This window comes from Gouania willdenowi, unplaced genomic scaffold, assembly GCF_900634775.1.
Source record: "Gouania willdenowi unplaced genomic scaffold, fGouWil2.1 scaffold_340_arrow_ctg1, whole genome shotgun sequence".
Taxonomy (NCBI): domain Eukaryota; kingdom Metazoa; phylum Chordata; class Actinopteri; order Blenniiformes; family Gobiesocidae; genus Gouania; species Gouania willdenowi.
Genome location: NW_021145103.1, coordinates 421,495 through 440,323, shown reverse-complemented (window position 1 = coordinate 440,323; position 18,829 = coordinate 421,495). Strand labels below are relative to the sequence as shown.

General features: G+C 37.2%; 1 pseudogene; it reads right to left on the bottom strand.

The window, feature by feature from the left end:
* Positions 1-1,050: 1,050 nt before the first annotated feature.
* LOC114459739 (transcription factor E2-alpha-like) overlaps positions 1,051-18,829 on the bottom strand; it is a 34,510-nt pseudogene continuing 16,731 nt past the window's right edge.

The following is an 18,829-nucleotide window of genomic DNA, read 5'->3' as shown; positions in this document are numbered from 1 at the left end:
CATCTCTTAATTATGCCTCGCACTGTGAAACTGCAAGCTGAAGGTTTTGGAATGGCCTTCACAGTCTCCCGACTTAAACATTATCGAAACTCTGTGGGTAGATCTTAAAGAGCTGTGCATGCAAGACGTCCTAGGAATATTGCAGAACTGGAAGCCTTTTGCAAGGAAGAATGGGGAAAAATCCCAAATAATAGAATCCAGAGACTTGTTGTTGGCTATAAGAAGCGTTTACAAGCTGTGATATCTGCCAGAGGGGGTGTTACTAAGTACTGAAGGTACTGATGCTGTAGGGTGCCCCGACTTTTGCACATGCCAAAATAATGTTGTTCATTTTTGTGATTTTGTTCAATTTATAAAATAAAATGTAACTATGCATTAATGTTTCTTGACAATATGTCTTTTTTTCCCATATACCAGAGAGACAGTAAATATGAATATAACTTTTTAAATATATAAAATATGCTGTTTTTAAAGGGGTGCCCTGACTTTCGCACACAACTGTACTTGGTGACACATAGCAGAAGCTTCGTTGTTTCGTTCAAAACGTGAGCGTGATTCACAGGGTTGGAGGAAATTAAAGCATTCACAAATAATGTTTTGGGATCATATCACAGAGTTGTATGGGATTTTCCAGTTTTAATGTCGCTCTATTTATCATGTTTGGTAAGATTTCATCAAATTTAATAATCAGTTAAGTATCTAAACAGGGAAAGACGATGAAAAGTCTTTCTGCCCCGAGGCCACAGATGAACGTTAGCTTCATTGCTAACTCTGGCTTTGCAGTTTTGTCACGAAATGAGTAAAACCCTGAACAAAATTTAGGAAATTTAAAAATGCTAAATTGAGAATCATCCAAATCTGTACATGTAGTAATGCATACGATTACAAAAACAAAACTGTGTAAAAATTTACTCATGTCTCGTTAGCAAATGTGACTCATCTTCATTTTGAAAACTAAAACAATATTTGTATGAGGAAATCTCTGGCGTGCAGAAAGAATAAATAAAATAGAAATATTCCATGAGGGAAAGTGGATTTACTCACCTCATGGTTACATGTGGCCCACAGGGTTGTGTCCATCACCTCCGAGGGCAGGGTGTCCCCCACCCAGCTGCATCTGTGGCTCCACCCCCGACACTTCTCTTCCTCTCTCCGTTTGAGGCAGGCCGACTTTGGGTTCAAATTACGCTCTTTAAATAAAAAAACACACGTTGTTATTGAAGATAATCCTGAGTGTGACTGAAGCTGGTGTTAAAGTAGCAGGTTAAAAACAGGTGGAAGGAGACGGAGGAAAGGAAGAAGAAGTAGAAGCAGCAGCAGAGCGATGGCCAGAGGGTGAGGGAGGTACTTCCTCTCGTTTTCTCCATTTTCTATGATTTGAACTCCAAGAGGGAGATGAGGGCGGAGTCAAAGCTGCTAAAGGAAGCGAGTGGAGGAAAGGGGCGTGAGTCCCCTGAGGTGAGACGTGGATCAGATCCCACCTACCTCGCACCTGCTTCTCCAGGCCCATAATGACCTGCACGGCCTGCTGCAGAATGACCAGCTTGGTCTGCGCCTTGTCGCTCTGCAGGTGCACCTGACACATCCTGCCCAGCTCCCTGAACGCCTCGTTTATGTCCCGCACGCGCACCCGCTCCCTAGCGTTGTTGGCGAGGCGGCGCTCGCGCTCCCTCAGCTCCTTCTCCTCAGCCGTCAGGTTCTCGTCGGCCACTGAGACCAGGCTGCAGCTGGAGGAGAACCAGGAGGGCTGGTTAACGGACCCTACCTCCAGGAACTGTCCAGACACTCACAGCTAAAGCAGGTACACACACCAAGATCATCTCCAGATTATCTCATGTCATCCAAAATCATCCTCCAAGATCATACCTAAATTAAGATTAATATTCGTCATCTAAATTCATCCAATCAGATTATCCTCTACAATCATCTTCTAAAATGATCCTCTTAGATTATCCTGAATTTTTTTTAAAGTGAATTAGTCACAATAATCTGCAAAGACAATTTTACATTTTCTCACCTAAGATCATCTTCCAAAATTATCCTCTATAATCAAACTTTCAGTGAATTTGTTGCGATAATCTGCTCTAACAATTTAAAATTTAAGTTTAATATGTGTAGTCTAAAATCATCAAATCAAGATTATCCCCAAAGACAAACCTTGAAGACCATCCTCTAAGATCATCCTTTAAAATCAACCCTCAAAAATAATCCTGTGTTGTTTTGTGTGACTTAGTCACGATAATCAGCTCGGAGAGTTTAAAATTTAAGTTTAATATTTGTCATCAAAGATCATTTAATCAGATTATCCTCTAAAATCATTCTCGAAGACCATCTTGTGTTTTTTTCGAGCGAATTTGTTACAATACTGACTGAGAATCACATAATGCTGCGTTCAAAAAAACTTCAAACTGTATTCCTCGCTGAATGTTCCAATCTTCAAGTTCAACCAAGTTTAGTGGCAGAATGTGGAAATATCGCCAATTTATTAAGAAGATCAGAGGGTTTTTTTCTCTTTTACTGATGAGTATGAGCCACGCCTCCAGGTGACGTTCAAGTCACCTTTCAAGTCCGATGTCAGAAAATCCAGAGTTCTGAGTTGCATTAGGTCACGATGAAATTTGCGTCTTGGAGGAAGATTTATTGTACAGAACAGTTTGTGTGTGTGTGTGATTATCAGCGCTCACGCACACACAGTACGATACAAACTGTTCTACGTCTGATTTTTATCTTCGTGTGTGCGTCTGACAGATGAAACGTCTTTTGAACATCCTCCCTGTGTGTACCCGCTTTAGGTTTAAGTTTTTTAAATAATCAAGTCTGTTTTGTCTAAAAAGATTAAGTGAGATGTTGAAGATGTTGATTTTGTGGAGCTTTGTGGGGCTAATTAGATAATTTCCAGGGCAATCAGATTTCAAGTGAATTTTAAAGCCGAGACTGAATTAAAAAAGAGAAAAAGACGGCAAACCCTACGCAGAAATGCCTTAATGTTGACATTAAGTCCAGGATGGAGGCTGAGAGGGTCCGAGAGAATGAAAAGGTCAATGCAAGCGTGAGAGAGAGAGAAAGAAGAAAGAGGAAGCAACACCCTCTGCCATAACGCAGCCACACACAGAGCAGGAGCGTTGGGGTAAATACATCAGAGAGGGAGATGTATTTATTTATTTATCTATCTGAGTGAAGGAGGGAGAGGTGGTCACTGCTGCCATCTGTAATAAAAACAACAAAAACATGACAGAGGGAGGAAGTGAACGGTAAAATGAACGAGATGTGGAGGAGGACATGTTCATTAAAGAAGAAGGAGAAGAGGTGTGTTAATACACAGGACGAGCACGGCTAGAAGGAAACGAGGAGAAATCAAAATTAATAACATTCGGTGAATGTTTGGTCACTGGAAAATGATCAAATATGAGTAGTTATTTGATTTTCACTCAAAAACGAATTATTTTTCAATAAGGCTCAAGAAGGGATCAACAAAACCGGTTGATTTTCATTTTTTGTTTCTAAAAAACTAAAATGAAATGTTAGAACACATATTCTTGTTTTAGAAACACATTTAATGTTAATTTTGACAGTAAACTGATTTAGTTTTAGTCACAGTATTGACTAAAAGGCAGTTTAGTTTTTGTCAAAATATATTACAAAAATCGACTTAAAAAAACGCTCACAAAACTACAGAAAAATTAAAAATAAAAATACAGGAAATTATAATTATTAAAAAAAATGACTCAAAAAAGAGAGAATAAAAAAAAAAAATACAAGACATAAATCCAAAAACACACACGGACAAAAAAAGAGCAAAAATCCAAAAAATGACTTAAAAGAATGCCCACAGAAAAATATATACAAAACACTAAATGACTTTAGGATTTTAGTCGACGACATAAGATATGAAGCCTAAAACTTTATTAATTTTTTAAAGATTCAATGACTTAAAATATCGATATGTTGTGATTTAGTTTTCGTGCACATGTAATTTTTTTCATTACACGTCGTCGCAAATGTTAAGTCGACAAAACTAACACTTTCTCGACCCTGAATTTTTAAAAACATTCCTTGATTTCAATCTTAATTTTTGAATTCTAAAATGAAAATCAAACAGTTCATTTCTGTGAAGGTAAAATCCACTGACCAAAACAAACCCATAACGCAGTCATTTTTAGAATAACTAACAATGTATGTGAAAGCATAATGAAGCCAACGCACACCCACAGATGTTAACACACACAGTATGAGCACAATGACACAGCAGTTTATACATCAACACTGAATGAAATCAGAAAAGCAGTCACACAGCTTCACCGTCCCATCCCGTCTGGTTTTATTTTTAAAGTCCAACGGACTCCAGGCCCAATCACATCCTCAGGAACCATGTGTGAGGAACCAGAGGTTGGAGAGCGGAGCCGTGTGAGAGCTTTAGTGCGTGCAGAGCGGCCATTCCTCCCTGGACCCCCCCCGCTGACCCACTGACCTCGGACTTGCTGCTCCAGGTTGAGAATAACAGTAACGGCCTGTTGCAGCACGTTCAATTTGGTCTGAGGTTTTTCATAGCTCAGGTGGAGCTGACACATGCGGCCCAGCTCCTTAAAAGCCCCGTTGATGTCCCGCACGCGGAGCCGCTCGCGGGTGTTGTTTGCCATCCTTCGCACTTTCTCCCGCTCGGCTTTAAGCTCCACAGGCAAATCTTCATCATCATCATCATCATCCTCAACATCCAAACTAGTGAAGGTTTGATGCCAGAGAAGGTGAGAAGGAAACAGCCATTGGGGTACAGTGCTTTCATCGTTATGGAAACAGACTACTTTTTTCACAAATCTACTTTAATCTAATCATCACAGAGAACAGCTCCACTCTGTCTAATTTATCAATTTGGGCCCCAAAAGTAGTGACTACAAATACACAAAGTGACAGCAATATACAAAATGACAATAAAACACACAAAATGACTGGAAAACGCACAAAAGAAAAACACACAAAACGACAAAAAAATATATATACAAAATTACAACAAAAATATAACAAAATTAGTTCAAACACAAAATACAACAGCAGCACACAAAATGACTCAATGGCACCCAAAAACAACAACAAAAGTACGCATAAAGTATACAGGACGAGACGCAAAATAGTCAGAAAATGTACAAAAAAAGCAAAAATTAAAAAAAAAATAAAATAAAAGATTTTTTACAGAAAAATGAAAAGAAATTAATCTGAATACACAAATTACAACAAAAACAAATGGAAGACAAAATAGTTGAAAAATGTACAAGACAATGGCAAAAACACAAAAACTACTGAAAAACAAACAAAATAATTCAATGGAACACAAAACAAAAATGCACAAAATTAGAAAAAAAAAGTATTTTAAAAAACAGAATGACAACAAAAACACAAGAAATTCATTGAAAAACAAAAACTACAACAAAAACAACAGAATACACAAAATGACTCAAAAGACACTTCGACAACAAAAATACACAAAATGAGAGAATACACAAATGACAACCAGAAGACACAAAAGGACAACATGAACACACAAAACAAACCTGAAAATATACAGAGTTCTCATTAGAGAACTGCATTATGTAAAGTTTTATAAACATACATGACATAAAATCACTATCTATAGTCTGAACAGAACATGCATATACTTGTTTATCTCAGGAGCAACATAGATTATTGTAAAGTAAAATCACAAACTGAGCATGTAAAGTGATGACCAAAGATCAAAGGTCAGAGCAGAGACGATACCTTGTTCGTAGGTGGCCTTTGTCCTTCTTCTCGTCCTCTGACTTATCAGTGATGGAGCAGTTTTCCTCCTCCTCGTCTTCACGTTTGATCAAACCACCAGTGGAACGGTGCCCGCCCCCTGGTAGAGCTAGGAAATAAAACATAGATCTGTGTTTATAGAGAACAGCCTGTTAAGTGTTTATACATTGTTGTGTATTATTAGAAAGAGTCCAACCTGTGAAGCCTTCAGGCTGAGAGCCTGATTGGACAGACCCACGGTGACTCTGTAACATCCCTCCACTAGAGGGCAGAGCAGCAGAGTCGTCTCTGTGGCTGGAAACCTTCTGTGGACACAATTCATCACAATTTATCAATCATTACAGCATATTTAAAGAAAATAATTGAGCTTTTAAATCCTGTATTCCACATATGGGAATCGGATGGAGGGGCAACACAAAGAAATACACAAAATGATCAAAGAAATACACAAAATGACAATAGAAATATACAAAAGGACCAAAAAAATACATAAAAATTAAAAACAAAAATCTCTCCAAAAACACACCACAGGAAATACACAAAACAACTGATATAGAAACAAAAAATGTATCCAAAATCACACAAAAATACATAAAATAAACCCCCCCCCCACAAAAACCAAATAATTGCACCAAAAACACACAAAGAAAATACAGAAAACAACTGAAAAACACAATATGAAAAAAAGAATACACAAAATGTTTTTAAAACAGACAAAAGAAAAATACACACAATTACAGAAACCTACACAAAATGACACAAAACGATAAAAACTACACAAAACACCAACAAAAAACACAACTTGAAAAAAATATACAAAAACCACAACAGAAATACACAAATGACACCAAAAACACTCAACAGCAAAATTACACAAAATGGCAGAAATGTACAAAACCACAACAAATACAAAACAAAATGGACTCCAAAAACAAATAAAAAAAACAACATAAATACCCAAGATGACAGGATTATACAATAAATAACTTCAAACACACAGTTGCTTTGTGGTTTCTATTCTATATGTTTACATCACATGTTTGTGGCGCTGCAGTGATAACCATGTGTTACTACCTCACCTGCCCTGAGAGTCGACTGCTGAGGCCTAGCGCTGCACTGCTGAAAGCTGAGGACAAACCCAGACCAGCTGAAAGCAGACTGTGCATCTCAGCCAGTCCTGGTCCTCCTGCTCCACCTGCGTGACGCTGGAGCACATTGATGGCTTCGTCCAGACGGTCCTCTATTTTACTTGGCTACAAAAAAAAAAAACATTCAAAATAAAGCAAATCCCAATGGAATGAGACGGAGGACACATGTTTATATTAATCATCCTGGTACTAAAGAAGAAAACAAACCATGGACTGGAATCCCTCGTAGCTGGGAGATGGAGTGGCTTGGCCTGATGATCGAGTCCACTGGGAGGCAGAGGCTGGAAGGAGAAAAACAACATCCGCAATGATGTAGCTGGAAATATTACATCCATTAGGTAGAAAAGTAAAAACAGATCATTTAACCTTCATGTGTTTTTTGATCATTAATAGACTTAAAAATAGATCATTTGCTCAGAAAAAGATGTAAAAAGGGTGAAATCCCTGTTTGAAAGTTTGTTTTGATCTCCATTGGAAACTCTCTTATTGACATTGTTGGAAGAGTTTATTGCATTGCATTGTGGGCTGTGGAGTCTTGTAGATGGATGCTATGATGGAAGTGTTTTGACTTAATTTTTCTTGTTTGTTTCTTGTTATTTTGTTCCCAGTGACATCACCTCACTTCAACACACATTCAAGGTTCAGATCTTTCTGTGTAAACCAGCCATTGTTTTACCACAAGTTTCATTAAAAACACCAGAAGTGTGTTGGGAAGTCCCTTTGTCAGTGTTTTTGGGACAAACAAGAAATCACAGTAAGAATGAAATAAAAACACTTCTACGCTACAACAGTGAGCTAGGCTACTATATTACAGTATATTACAGAACCAAGTGTAAAAACTTTTTTTCTTGAAATATTGATTCTCAAAGTGGTTTGATGCAGTTTAATATAATATATATATATATATATATATATATATATATATATATATAGGTCTGGGATTTGTTATATTCAGTCAGTGATATATGAAAGAAAAAAACATTATTTCATTTTGGCTAAACTTGGTAACAGTTCATTCTCAGTTTAAAAAGTTATTCAAATGGTAATTTCAATCTAAATTTACTTTTGGTGTATTAACTCTACATTAATTCCACGATTTTCCATAATTATCTATCACAAGCTTCAGTCTTAAGTAAAAAAATGCAATTAATTATAGAAAATTGTGCTATAAATTTTTTTAATCGATTGACAGCCCTAAAACTATTTTATCCAGTATTTGATCTCTTATCAAACAAAAGACATTTTGCTTTTTTTGTCATTTTTTTTTTCTTTTTCTTGATTTTTTGTTTTAAAAGAATCTCTTCACAAGTAAAATTCCCAATTTCTTCTTCTTATTCTTTAACCTTGGTGTATTGGAACTAAAATGTGATTGCTCTGGTTGGCAAATCTCAATGTTTGTGCTTTAAAGAAAATGAATTTAGTATTTAACATGACTTACCCTGTATACATGAACCAATCAATGCAGAGAACTGAATGCCAAAGCAACCGAGCAATGCCAACCGTGACCAAGGGCTGCCATTAATCATAGAACACTGACACTTCTATTATTAGTCTTATCAGCTAACATGATATGCGTTTCTGCGATGGTTTACTGGATTACTGAACAAGGTAAAATATTGTACAACACAAATCACTGATAACATTTACACTGGTGAATGTTATCTGCATCTTATTCTACATTGTGTTAATAAACAACAAACCTGGGTGTTAATATCGTTACTTCATAGTTCTTTGGTTTACAGCTCTGCGTTATATTTTACTTCTTGTAAACCAGAACTGGTTGGAAAACAAACTAACAGTCAAACAAAGGAGTCAAACTTATTTTAGTTCAGGGGCAAAATACAGACCAGTTTGATATGAAGTGAGCCACAGATTTTATGCAGGAAAAAAAGCTATTTCACCATTAATGTTGCCTAGTTGGCACTTCCAGCTATGCATTACATATAAAGTATAAGAGACCATAATATCAAGGAAATGTAAGTGAATTTAAGTGTATGGTCACTTAATTCTTGGATATTTTTGAATAACTGTTATTTAATTTGGTAGAATAAATTCAGAAAATTAGCAAGATTTTGATTTTTTCCATCCATCAATTTGAGATTAAAAAAATGACTGCCATCATGTGATATAAGCGTGGGATATTTGTAAATTTGTATCCATGTGTATTTATAGGGGCTGAAATATCTACAACTGAATTATTTTGTAATTTTACACAATGATACATGTTTTTTTCTGTCATTTTTACTACTACTTTATTCAATGGGCCCAATTAGATGCTCTAAAGCACACGTCAAACTCAAGGCCCAGGGGGGCAAATCTGGTCCTTTGGAGCATCCATTTCGGCCCACACGAGAAAGTAAAAGAAGTCAGAGAAACCATGAATCATTGTGTAATTTACAAACTAATTCAGTTGTAGATTTCTCGAAATTAATACACAAATTCAATGAAACTCCACAATATTAACAGAGCTCACATTTTCCCCACGTTTATATCATATGGTGCATTTCAGTTCAGGGGGTCAGACTATGGAACAATCTAAATGATGACATAAAATTATCAAGATAACTAAATATGTTCAAAAAGAATGTGAAATGTATTATGTTGAAGAAATATCAGAAGTGTAATTGTATTGTGGTTTCAAATGAGATATGACAATGATTGCGTTGCAGTTTTCCTTTATTTATGTAAGTTTTTTTTGTGGAAGGGACAGATGTTATAAGTTTCACTTCTTTCTGTGTCTTTTTTCAATATGGAGGAGAATCAACTTTGTTTTAATGTCTTGAATGAAATGAATAAAAAAAACATGATGGAAGTAATTTTTAATCTCAAATTGTTTAAATACATTTTTTTTTCCAAAAACCTGCAATTTTCTTCAAATTATTCCACAAAATGTCCCCTAATGAGGTAATAATTTGCCACAAAATAAAAGAAGTAAAGTGAAGATCCTGTAGGGACTGATATTTGTCAGTTATTGCTTTGATATCATCAGTGCCGTACATATTTCATCATTTATTTATATGTGGAAGAGCAAACTAGAGCACGATAATGAAAAAATTACCATTTTTCCACCTAAAATCAGCTGCCCACTAAAGATAGACTGCCCGTATTTGTTTTTTTTTTTTTTTTTTTTTTTTAAAATAATTTGTATATTGTATTTTATTTTTTGTGTCAAACTAAAATGAGTTTGACACCCCAGCTCGAAAGGGCCGGATTTGGCCCCCAGACCTCGAGTTTGACACGCGTTCCGTAGATGGATGAAGAATGGTTACCTGACAGAGCCTGAGGAGAGCCAGAGGGAGTAGATGGCGACGGAGGAAAAGTGTTGCTGTTTGGGTCTGCTGGATAGATCTGGACAAATGAGGAAGTTATTAAACATGACAGATTCATCAGCCCAGTGGACAATAAATACATGTTTTTGGTCTTACTTACCGATGCCAGAGCTTTCCCGATCTCGTCTCCCGAGCTTCCAGGAGCGACGCCCCGATTGGCTTCACCAGTGAACAAAAAAAAAAGAAACAGCTCAGCAACATGACGTCATCAAACAAAACAACAGAAGAAGAAGATGGCTTTAAGGACGTACCCATTATGGTTTCAGGAGCAGAAGAGACGGCGGCCGTGCGATTAGAGACTCCAAAGCTGCTGGACCCGGCGTGGAAACCTGCAGCGTGAGAGCTGTTCACCTCGCTGCCGTGGAGCGGGAAGTTCTGGGGCGATAGAGGGAGGGGCTGCCTTTTCTGGGACACCAAAACAGTCGAGAATGTCGAAAGACAAACACACGGATCAGCTAATGGTCAGCTGGTCAAGATATTGTCAAAATCCATGTTGAACAAAGGTCGACTTTCAGAAATTCGTTTTACAATTTTGATTATTACACTCAACGATAACAAAAATAACCTAATCAAGAAAAAAACGATTTTAAAATAAATACATTACAAATGTTTTATTTGCTAGATATAACAAACTTCCACAATTTAGGATAAAGCTTGGCACAGATGAGAAAAACCATTATTAATGCTAACTTTGAGTTGTTTAATACAAGCTCCTCCTCCTCTCAAAGCTAAAGGTAGCCTAGCCTGCAGGCTAACACGGGGAAAGATAATGCTAGCGGTCATGAAAAATGCCCAGAGAAATGCAGCACAAATGCTTAGTAAACAAGTAAGGCAAGTTGAATTCTTTTGTATGGGAACACTTTTTGATTTGATGATGAAGACTTAGAGCAAATCAAGAAGTGTTTTGTTTTATGCAAAAGTGAACATACTTGATTTTAGTGTTTGATGGATTTTATTTGTGTTTAAAGAATATATTTTACATTGTTTTGTAAAAAAAAAGCATGGTTGACAAATAATCATGATTTCAATGACTAAAATAATCATGATTATTATTTTTTCTATAATAGAGTGTTTTTTCTTTTAACTAATCTAAAAATCAGGCCACCAACATTAAACTCAAAATGTCTCACATGCAGGTTTTGGGAAAATACCACATTTACGCATTTTCTTCAGAAAGAGGCTGAATTGATGTCGAGATAGTGTGACAAACTGACAAATACGTCAAATTTTCCTCATAATCTCATTCAAAATCTCCCGCTACAAGTTACGGATTGAGTAGTGATCGTTTTATCCCGTGACAGGAAATAAATTCAGAGCTTCATTTAAAGTGTGTTTTTAATGTGTTGGTTCAGATTATTGTGACTGCATTCAAATGTGAAAAGGCTCTGTGACAAAGGCAGGTCTAGCTGATGGTGTATTAGCCGAACTCTGTTTACCTGGTGACACGTCACAGCAGAAACATCTATAATCAAATGGCTGCGTGGGATTTTGTACAAAACGTGATGGTTATTCACCGGCTGGAGGTAATTAAATGTTTCACAAATAATGTTTTCACATTCCCATGGTGAAACGGAATTGAGGAAATTTGAAAAGTAAAATAAAGTCCACAATGATGTAACAAATACACAAAATTAGCAAATTTATTAGATATAAAGTGTTCAGCTTTTGGAAAGTGAATAATATGACAAAAGGGGTATCAGAAAATACAAAAAGTCTGTTAGGTCTTTAAATACACAAATAGTTACTTTAGTTGTTTTTTCTAAACCTAAATGTCAGTGTGGTATAAAGATAAACAGAGATGTTTGGTCTGATGTGAACTCACCAGCCTATCCTGAGGGTTGATGGCAGTAAAGGGACCATGCTGACTCAGATGGGGGGAGTTCCCCAGCATGGTTGGGTAACCAGGCTGCATCATCGACCCAGCAAAGCCCCATGGATCAGAGGGAGGGTGGAGGCCTTCTGTGCATTCAGCAGTACCGGGGAGGAGGAGGAAGAAAACAGACAATAAAGGCCCGTATGAAACGTGTCACATTACTGTGACGGCTTCATTCAACAGATTCTACACTGCCGACACTGCAGAACATTCACTGGTAACACACACACACACAACCTCATCTGGACCAGACAAGGGACACTGTGTATTTATATTGTTTTGTGTGTTTGTCTTATGTAGCTTTGTTTTAAGTGTATATTTGACGTTTTGTGTATTTTTGATGTTTCATGTGTTTGTTTTATGTATTTGTTAATTTTTTGTATTTTTGTTGTAGTTGTGCGTTTTTTAAATTATCGTTTTGTAAAGTTTTGCATCTTTTTGTAGCGTCGTCTTGGGTGTTGTATTTTTAGTCATTTTGTATGTTTGTCTTGGGCATCTTGGTTGTTTTGTGTATTTTTTTGTAGTTTTGTGTATTTTGTATGTTTTTTTTTCTAAATACTTGCTGTAGTTGAGTTTTTATTTTTTAAAACTTTTGTTGCTTTCTGTGTTGATCTATTTTGTTTGTTTTCTTATTTTATTTTTGAAATCATTTTGTATATCTTGTGTTGTGTGTTTATTTTGTGTATTTGTTTTGGTATTGTTTTGTCAATTTTTGTGTCAGTCTTTGTAGTCGTCTGAAGTGTTTTTGGTATATTTTTTATTTTTTGAGTAATTTTTTTTGCCAGTTGTCCATTTCTGATCAGGATTATTTTCCACTGAGTTCAAAGGAACCTTCTAGCCACCTCTATTCAATCTTGTTCTCCAGTTCCTGTTTCAACGCTGAACTGAACTCTTCAACCAAAGACAATGAACAAAAGTCTTCATTGAACTGACCTTGCATATAGAATGGTGGAGGGTAGACACTTCCGGCCTTTGAGGCTGGGTAGCAAACATTATCACGGTTAAAGTCCTCCCCAGAGGCTGCCACGTAAACCTGCACAAAGAGAAGTCTTTAATGTGATGAGTCTGAAAATCATAAAGATTTTACTTTCCCACACTTGTTCAGAACACTTTCTGTGACTTTAAAACAAAACACGAGCCGAGGAGGTGATAACGGATCAGTAATAATAAGTAAAGGCTTCTCCCATGTGGTTTTTCACCTAGATTCACTGAAACTGTAATTAGAGCAGAAACTATTGAACATGCAGCATTACTGATTTGACCATTGGAGCCATTTTTACATTTGTGAATACTTTACACACCCTTAATTCAACCTTTTTTAAAGCGAGAGCAGGAAGTGATTGGCTGCATCCAGTAATGGGCGTAAAGAAGCTACTTCATCCGTCTCAATCAAGACTATTGTAGACGAGAAAAAAATCAAGTATCAAACTGTGTCTGAGAAAGTCCAATCCGAACGGTCTGAAGTTTTTTTTTCTTCCCGTAATTTGATTACACAGAAGAAATAAAAGAGGGAGAAAAGAAGAGATGCACTCCTAATTACTGAACCATCTGCCGAGCGCTGGACAGCAGCCAGCTCCACTGGCAGCTGGGAGGGAGACGGGGGAGGCAGGGAAGGGGAGGGGAGGTGGTGCTGGTGGTGGGGGTAGAGCGTGAGGGAGGGAGTGAGGGAGGGGAGAGAAAATAAGGAAAGGAGGGAGAGACGATGCGTTCTCGCTGGTTTTAGGAGGAGGAAATGTGGTCAGAAAGCAAAAAGCCCACGAACAAGACACTATAAATACATGCAGCAGATAAATAAGTGGGTGAACGAGTGGTTTTTCCTCTCGTGGTTCATATGCACAGATGTCAGAGCTGGAAGAAGAAGTCCTGTCTGTAGCTTTTATTCTGCTCTGGGAGCCAGAGACGAGGATTCAAGGGTGCAAAGCATGAAATGAAATGAAATGAGTGCATGTGAGCTTTGTTTTAACGGACGCTGGTACTCACAGACGAGGGCAGACCAGGGGGAACCTTCCGGACCTTTTTGGGCTGCGATTCTGCATGAAGAGATAAAGCAGGAGATCTTTACTTTCCTGAATGGACAAATATTAATAAATGATAATGGGTTTTCATTCATTCTGCAGTCAAGGTGATAGAATCAAACATCAATTTTAACCCATGATGTGTTATTTTTGCATAGCCGAAATATAAGTGACATGAAAACCAAATGGAAAACGTGAAATTCACACTCAGAAATGTTTTTTTCCTTCTCTTTTTTTTTTCTGTAATTCAAAATTAGACCGCGATATGCATGTTTCTGGACAATATTGCACTTTCACAAACAATATTTCCCTGCAAAACAGGTGACTGCAAACAAATGAAAATGGCAAATTTTGCAAAAAATCTTGTTTGAAATTGAACGCTACGTAATAACATGACTGTGCAGGATTTCATGCTAAACCCGATTCTGATTGACAGGTTGGCCGCGTAAATATCTTTATGACAGTGTCTGTGTATGGTCCAAAACACGGAAATGTTTTGGACCATATTTTTATGGTATTTCCCTGTAAAACGGGTGGCTGAGTGTTTACAAATGTAGCAAACCAACATGTCAAATCTGATCTGAAGCTTAAATATAGAAAATTATTCACAGCAGTTGACTCTATTAACTCTATTTAGTATGTTTTGATTTCAGGAAGTTTAAGAGCCAGTAATGACATAAAAACAAGGAAAGATGAAAAAAAAAACAGTAAACTAACTGACAATGTGACCAACCTGATAAAATTTAAAAGAAGTGTGGAGATTTCACTTTTTATTAGGAAGAAGTGAAATCAAAAGAAAAAAGGAGTGAAAAAAGAAAAGAAAAGAGAAAGAAGAATAAAAAGCAATAATAAAGAAAAAATTAGGAGAAAAAAAGAAAAAAGAGGGGGGACGAGAAAAAAATAAATGAAAAGGAAAGAAAAAAGAGGGAAAAAGAAGAAGAAAATGAGTAAAAAAATAAATAAATAAAAAAACAGAAGAAAAGATAAATGAGAAAAGAAGAAAAAAGAAATGATTCTTTTTAAAGTTCAAAGCGTAGAACTGGAACTTTATTCTTCTGTTTTGTCGCTGATGCTAACTTTGCATCACATCCATGATTAGATTAGATCAGAGAAACGTTATGCTAATCAAAGGGACGAGCAGTGACGCAACGCTGGAGATAAAGTGACGTATGAAGGCGTAGGAGTGAGTCCTTACCAGTGGGGTCCTGCGAGGGTCTCCTACGATTGTTGTTCCCCTCATAGGATGAATAGAACTGGGAGCTGGACTTCACAGCAGATGGAGAGAGGGCGTTTGGACTGGGTAGGGGCATCTCACTGGATAAAAAGCCAGGCTTTAAAAAAAGGAGAATAAAAAAGAATTAGACTCAAGTTGACCAACTACAACTGAAACAAAAGTATTTTTAGTAAAAGTGTCTGCACATGGGTTTCCTTCACAGTCCACCAACATGTGTTAAGTTCATCTGTGTGTTCACTTTGGGAGGGGTCATGTTATAGTAGGGTGGACCCTAAACCAGCTCAGGTGGGTAAATGTACCTTGTGAATGAACAGAATTAAACAGAGATGACGGATGGAGGAGTGTAGAAAAAGAAGACGATGAAGACGTGTGAACATGGAACAAAGAGTCAGAGCCAATCAATGTGATTTACCTGTGCACTAAACGAGGAATACGCCCCCCGCTCCGCCTTCCCTGTGAACAGAAGAGATGAGAATATAAAGTCATGTTGTGACAAGTGAAAATAGGCTTTTATGTCAATATTAAATCACAATCTGCTCCCCGTTTAGGGGATGCCATCTGCTACGTGGACGCATGTGATGATGTGTCGGATTTATGGCCCCGGACGGAGAGAAACAACAACAACCCATCGGCCCATTACAAATGGTTTAGGGCCAATTGTTCCCCAACCTCTGCACCCCCCCCCCCCGACAGTTAAACAGAGGACAGCTTCAGGCCTCCGCTCTCTGGGGGACAGCCTTGTTTGTGCATGGGTGCTCTTTACACCAGCCACCCCTCCACCCCATCCCACGCTCAGCACACAGAGAGAGACACAAAAAACAAACCCCTCCCTCCCCGATTAACCCACTGCCTTTATCCTTGAACATGGTTCGTTCCAAACTGGTCCACCAGTGTCCAACAAACACTTCATTCATACTAAGTTGTGTGTCTCAGTTGGCGTGTGTTTCCCTGATATAAAACTGTGCTCACACACACAAACACCCCTCTTCAAAGAAACAAACACACCCACATAAAAGTAATCGCATCAATATTATTTTAAGCTGAAATGTGAACATTTTAAGACACGTGTTCAATGGGAAAATGAAAATGACAAAACAGGAATCATTGGCCATGTTGACGTCATCCTAATGTACTAATGACACTAACGTGTACCGTCTGTAAATGTATCACCTTGCCCCACCTGTCTGTATCCTATATTGTTTTTAGATTATTTTTTTCTATTTCTATTTCTGTATAGCTTCTATTATTGTATTGTTTATTCTATTTTATCTTCATTGCACTATTTTTCAGGTGTCTTTTGGGCATTTCTGTGTGTCGCCTTCTGTTGTCTTTTTTAATGCACTTTTTATTGAGTCGTCATGTCAGTAAATTTCCCCACTGCACTGCAGGATGAATAAAGAATACTCTGCTCTACTTATACTAAGTGTGACGTCTAAATGAGTATGCAGTGCTTTCACATTAGATAGTATGAAAAGTATGTGATAAATACTCAGACGTATACTATATGGTAGGGCTGGGCGATATGGCCTTTTTTTTTAAAATCTTGATATTTTCAAGCTATATTACGATATATATACGATATACATCAGTATTTTTTCTTTTCCTTGAGATGATGCTTTGATGCATATAATCGAACCAGAATGGCAATACTCAATATCTATTGATTTTTTCTCTGTGATGTAATTGGGGTTTCCCCATAACTATTATAACATAGTGGTTAAGGACGCTGGCCTTGTAATCAGAAGGTTCCCGGTTCAAACCTCACCTGGGCCATCACTGTGGGATGTTGAGCAAGTCCCTTAACCCCGTACAGCTCCCCAGGCGCCGCAACTGGGGTGGTTAGTGAATTTCTCCATTGTGAGATCAATATAGTATATAAAATTAAATTAAAAAAAAGTTGAAGCCACATGCCAAAGGTTACACAGAGACCTTTATTAACATAAGTGCAGAGAACAAAATCACAATTTATAAAACAAATTATGTGCATTTGTGCACATTTTAAAAACAACTTCAGCTGACCAAAGTGCTGTACAGTTTTTTTTTTTTTTTAAATTGTTACAATTAAATATCAATTATGTATTTATTATTATTGACAATATAACAGTTACCACTAACAAACACGCGCACACACACAAACAGACGTCGCAAACATCGAGGCATTACTAATGATGCACGGATCGTTATAAAAAGTTCTTTTTTTTTGTCAACCAATCCGCGGACCACGTGTGTGCCAAACCGTGGAGAGAGATCCATGCGGATCAATGATGATCCGTTGCACCACTATGAGCAGTGTTTGAGCTTACCCTGCATACAATACACGTGCAGTGGGACTGTAACGAGTTGTTTTGAGTCCCGTTTACGTTATGGACCCGCGGACACCTCCGGATCTCTACAGCGCGCACACAAACACTCCCGCACACACTCATTCAATCGCACACAGTGACATTCTGAAGCCAAACCATTCCAAATTCTTTTTTTTTTTTTACTAACCAACTCTTCATTCGACTCTGTCTCATAATGTTGTCACTGCGGCTGCAGAGGTGAGTGAGCGGAGGAGGAGGGGGTGTTTCGTTAGTGGGTGTGTGTTGAGTTTCACTCAGAGGGACAGAGCGGGAGAGAGGCGGGGCGGGGTTAATATAGACAGTGAGAGGAGAAAAAAAGGCATACTGGTGGCTCTACAGAAGAAACGTTTAATGTTACGTGAATTATATCAATATTGCGATATAGTCCCATGTAGGGTTGAACGATTTTGGAATATAATCTAATTGAGATTTCTTTACTTAATATTTCGATTGCAATTTAATATGTGATTATTTTTTTCATGTGCCTCTTGTTATGTATTTTTCAATGAACATAAGCAAAAAATCAATCGTTTCATAAATAAACACTTTCAGATTAATTTAAACTTTAAATAAATGTAAAATATACATTTTAAAGCACAGATTACAACAATAAAGCTAACAAATCAGTGGCTTTGCCTCTTCAACATATCTAACTAACTTCACCTTTCATGAAACATGTAGATTGCACTTCTTAAACACTCTGAACTTAACAGGACAGCCTATAAATAAATAAAATAAACAAAAATAAAATAAAGCTTACTAATATCCTGTCAGTAACATCACACATACTAAAGTGCAGGAAAAGTAAGGAGAACTAAAATCTGCTTTAACCAGTTGAGCGTTTTTTAGGTAAATCAAACTCCCAACGACAGCATGTGCAGACAAAGAAGAAAAAACTAAAACAAAATTGCATATTTTGCGATTTGAAAATTGCGTTTTCTATCACGATAATGTCGCAAATGCAATTAATCCTATGCTATCTCTCTTAAATAAATATATCAATATTTATTAACAACTCCACATATCGCCCGGCCCTACTATATGGGGACCTTTTTTTTTTTATTTAAGGGTTTCCTTTTCAAAACAAAATAATCTCTTCTTGTCTTCCATTAGTTTTTTAAC